The sequence below is a fragment of the Gopherus evgoodei genome, unplaced genomic scaffold (genome assembly GCF_007399415.2).
Source record: "Gopherus evgoodei ecotype Sinaloan lineage unplaced genomic scaffold, rGopEvg1_v1.p scaffold_50_arrow_ctg1, whole genome shotgun sequence".
In the NCBI taxonomy this organism is placed as follows: domain Eukaryota; kingdom Metazoa; phylum Chordata; order Testudines; family Testudinidae; genus Gopherus; species Gopherus evgoodei.
Genome location: NW_022060071.1, coordinates 893,664 through 898,684, shown reverse-complemented (window position 1 = coordinate 898,684; position 5,021 = coordinate 893,664). Strand labels below are relative to the sequence as shown.

Genomic DNA, 5,021 nt, shown 5'->3' with positions numbered 1-5,021 from the left:
TAAGTATCAGAGGGTAGCCGTGTTAGTCTGGATCTGTAAAAGCAGCAAAGAATCCTGTGGCACCTTATAGACTAACAGACGTTTTGGAGCATGAGCTTTCGTGGGTGAATACCCACTTGCATCTGAGGCATGCATCTGAGGAAGTGGGTATTCACCCACGAAAGCTCATGCTCCAAAACGTCTGTTAGTCTATAAGGTGCCACAGGATTCTTTGCTGCTTTCATCCTGTTGTTACTGTTAGGAGGTTTTTTCCTGAAATTTAATCTAAATCTGCTCTGCTGTAGTTTGAACCCATTGCCTCTGGTCCTGCTCTCTGCGGCAAGAGAGAACAACTTTTTTTAAGGAAGCCTTTCAAGTATCTGAAGACTGCTCTCCTGTCCCCATCCAATCTCCTCTTTTCCAAACTAAACACACTTGGTTCCTTTAGCTTGCTCATATGGCTTGCACTGCATCCCTTGGAATATCTTTGTGCCTTTCTTTCCAGGTTCCCTCCACCCTTCTATACAGTCACGATCCAAATTGGACACAGTACTCAACTGAGTACTGTGTCCAGTTCTTCCATTGAACTAGCTACCACCTCTCAGGGAGGTGGATTGCCTACACTGACAAGACAACCCCCGCTGTCGGTGTAAGTAGTGTCTACACTGAAGCAGTAGGACAGAGCCTTTGTATGATTTTAAGTGTACACAAGCCCTCAAGCAGATCTTTTGGGAAAGCATCCACTGTGGGTCTGCAGACATGCACAGCTGCAGAATCCACCATTTCTCTTTGCAGTGTTCTCCAATAGTTAGTCTCTCTCAGTGCTAAACATTTGGCCCTTATTTCCAACTGGAATTTGCCTGACTTCAGTTTCCAGCCACTGGGCCTTGCTCTGCCTTTCTCCGCAAGATTAAAGAGCCCGATACTTCTATATCAGGTAAATAAATCAAGTTTTTTTAAGTATCTATCTGTCTAACCAGCATTGTCACCCATCTCAAATCATTTTTGAGGGTCTTTTCTGCACCCTCTCCAATTTTTCAACATCTCTTTTGAAAGGAGGACCCAAGAACTGGACAGAGTCGATTACATCAGTACATTTACAGAGGTAAAATCCTTCCCCTGCTTCAACTCCCCACTCTACTCTTTATGCATTAAAGGATTGCATGAGCCCTTTTGGCCACAGCACCCCATTGGGATCTCATGATGAGTTGCGTGTCTATAGTGACCCATAATACAGTGCCCTACTCTGAGGATCAGGCCGGCATTCCCTATTCCAAGATGATAACTCTGTATTTGAGAGTATCAAAACATTTTATTTTGCACAGGCCCAGCTCACCAAAATCTCCAGATCAATCAGTGTGCCTGCCCCGGCCTCCTCATTTTAACCACTCTGCCAATGTTTGGGTTCTGCACACATTTTATTTGCAGTGATTATCCATTTTCTTCCAGATCATGGGTGAAAATATTGAATAGCATCCAGCCTAGAACATTCCCTGGCAATGGTCAATTCACAACTGGTTTCTGAGATCTGTCAGTTAGCTAGTTTTTATTCCATTTTATGTGTGCTCTCCTGATATTGTAGAGTGTTTTCTGTGTTGACTGGCATTAATTATATTCCTAGACTCATTTTTTTTTTAAATAATCCCATACCAGCTTTTCCATTGTTTTCAGGCTTGCCAAATTTTTTATTTTGAAATATCCTTTTATTTTTTAATAGTTCATGTTTAACAGAGACCTGCCCTGCATTTGCCTCCTTTTTGAAATAGGAGGAGGCTTTGCTTTTGCCTATTGTGTATTGGTTCAAAATGAGATTTATGGTTTATCAGTTGCTCCTGAACTCTGGTGTTTGTAACTCTAAGATTATATTATAGATGCTGTTTCACACCCTCCTTGACTACTAATGGTCTGGAAAGTGATACCTCACCTGAGGTGATATGAGTACATCACAGTTCTTTCCTTGAACACATCTGCCTTTTCTCAACACTAAAAGTTCCTTCTCCTTCTACGAACTCACTGAAATATTTTCTAGGATTTCTTGTTTTCTTAATATACTTAATAACCTCCTTTTTGTGATCCTTAACCCTGCCAAGCACGAATTTTTCTTTGATATTTTTAACATCCCTGATCAATTTTCAGAACTTCAAATTTGTATTTTTTGGTATCTATTTTGCTTTTCTCCCATGTGTTAGGGGGGGATATGATGGAGGTATATAAAATCATGACTGGTGTGGAGAAAGTGAATAAGGAAAAGTTATTTACTTCTTCCCATAATACAAAAACTCAGGGCCAAAAATGAAATGAATGGGCAGCAGGTTTAAAGCAAATAAAAGGAAGTTCTTCACAAAGCGCACAGTCAACTTGTGGAACTCCTTACCTGAGGAGGTTATGAAGGCTAGGACTATAACAGGATATGTAAGAGTACTGGCTAAATTCATGGAGGATAAGTCCTTTAATAGTTTTTATCCAGGATGGGTAAGGAATGGTGTCTCTAGCCTGTTTGTCAGAAGGTGGTGATGGACGGCAGGAGAGAGATTACTTGATCAATACCTGTTAGGTTCACTCCCTCTGGGGCACCTTGCATTGGCCACTGATGGCAGACAGGATACTGGGCTAAATGCACCTTTGGTTCTGACCCAGCACGGCCATTCTTATGTTCTTCTATGCTGCTTTCCCATGACTAATTGCTGCCTTCACTTTGCTAGTAAAGTGGTTTTTTAGCCAAAGTTGTCCACTTTCTTGACTGTGGAATCGTGACTTTTTAGCTATCAAAAAATCTTCTCCAAGAACTCCCAATTTTCATTCCCATTTCTCTGTCCAACTTTTCCTCCCAATCATTTTTTTTTCTGATAATTTGCCTCAGTTTGGGGGAATTAGCACTTCTGAAGCACTAAATGTCTTTAGATATTACTGGTTGGGAACTCTTCTCTGTTTCTCGATTTGAATGTAATGTAATCTGCTCCATTCTTTCTTTTCCTTTCCTGAATCATATGACCCCTTGTTTGTCTCTTCTCTAAACAGTCCCAGACTTTTCAGTCACTCCGCATATGGCAGCCTCCCACATTCTCAAAGCCTGTCTCAGAATTCCCCGTTTTATCTGCTATATCCTTTACAGAAACTAGGTGACCAAAACTGAGTATTTGTCCACAGCAGGTTATTCTCCTACCCTTTCCTTATGCATCCAAACATTATCTTTGTTTTGGCCACTGCTACAAATCAGCTGATGTTTCCATAGATTTGCTATCAATGATGACAAGGTTTTTTCCCCTGAGGTGTATTTCCTGCTAGTGCCTGTTAATGTTTCCCACGCCACAATGTATACAAATTATTGATGCAAGGAGCCCCAATAGCATTAGTAGGGTCAGTTGTTTATAATTAATTTCTCTGCCTAATGAAAATGTCATTTTTCAATGTGTGAAGACCAACCAGTCTGCTTCACCCAAGAAAACAGCCTCCAGTACTTCATGAAATGTCTGATATTCAAATTGTCTCTCCATCCAGGCAGTTGCACTACGACCATCACCCTAGACCCTGGGCATATACAGAAAGTCAGGGGAATATACGGTACAAGTAGGAGACACCGTTCAGCCTTGGATTTGGACAACTTCTCCCTTGATCCATATCAGATTCCAACACAACAGAATTCACCAACCCCTCCGCCTTCATACTTCTGGGCATTCCTGGCCTTGAAGTGGCCTATGTCTGGATCTCCATTCCCTTCTGCACCACGTACGTCATAGTCATCTTAGGGAACTTTACTATCCTCTTCATCGTGAAGAGGGAGCTGAGTCTCCATGAGCCCATGTACTATTTTCTCTGCATGCTGGCCATCACAGATATGGTCCTGTCCACATCCACCATGCCCAAAATTCTGGCAATCTTCTGGTTCAATTCCAGGGAGACCAAATTCAGTGCCTGCCTCACCCAGCTGTACTTCATTCACTGCTTCTCAGCGATCGGGTCTGGGATCTTCGGGCCATGGCTGTGGATCGATATGGAGCCATCTGCCATCCCTTGAGACATTCCACCATCCTGACAAATCGCATGGTGATCAAGATTGGCCTGGCTGTGGTTCTGCGAGGCAGCATGCTCGCATTACCCTATCCCTTCCTAGTGAGATGGTGGCCATATTGCAGAACCAACATCATTCCCCATACACACTGTGACCACATAGCTGTGTTGAAGCTGGCATGTGCCGACATCCATATCAGTAGTTACTATGGCCTCTTTGTAGTATTCTGTAGGATTGGACTGGATGTGTTTTTTATTGTTGTGTCCTATACCCAGATTCTCAGGGCCATCTTCAGCCTCCCCACAAAGGACACCCGGCTCAAGACTTTGGGGACCTGCAGCTCCCACCTCTGTGTCATTTTAGCCTTTTATATCCCAACTCTCTTCTCTTCCCTCACATCCCGATTTGGGCACAATTTGCCACTTCATTTTCACATTTTTATTGCTAACGTGTACCTCCTTGTGCCCCCCATGCTAAACACCATCATCTATGGAGTGAGGACCAAACAGATCCGGGACAGGCTGCTCCACCTCTTTACTCATAAGGGGACTAAAGTTTTCTCCTGGTGCTCTAGGTCTGAGACCTAGGTCCATGCAGATGTGGCTGGTGACATGGTGCTGGGCTGTCTTCCCTGAATCACTGACTGAGCAGTCAAAGAGACATTAAACCCTTTCCTGGCCTTACTGTGCTTTCTCAGCATGACATACTATGGAATTGGTGTATGTACAACTCATTAACACATAGAATTGACACCTTTCTAATTATAATTGTAACTGGACACCTGCCCCTTGTCCCACCTTTTCCCCCAAAATCCCCACTGCTGCTCTACATCTTCTGTCATGTCTCCATCCACTTCTGGGCCTTTCTCCCCAATTCTCTTCCCCTGTTTCTCACTCCTCTCCACTCCCCTGTCACTCTCTGGATCATCTATGTGATGGGTCCCCCCTGGAACTGAGGTAGAGCTGACCCATCTGTCTCTCCCCTCTTGCATTGTAATATTATAACAAGCTGAAACCCTCCCAGCTTGCCTCAC

General features: G+C 43.4%; 1 pseudogene; it reads left to right on the top strand.

Annotated features, from left to right (window-relative positions):
• The first annotated feature begins 3,598 nt into the window (after nucleotides 1–3,598).
• LOC115643069 lies at nucleotides 3,599–4,575 on the top strand (annotated as a pseudogene).
• The last annotated feature ends 446 nt before the right edge of the window (nucleotides 4,576–5,021 follow it).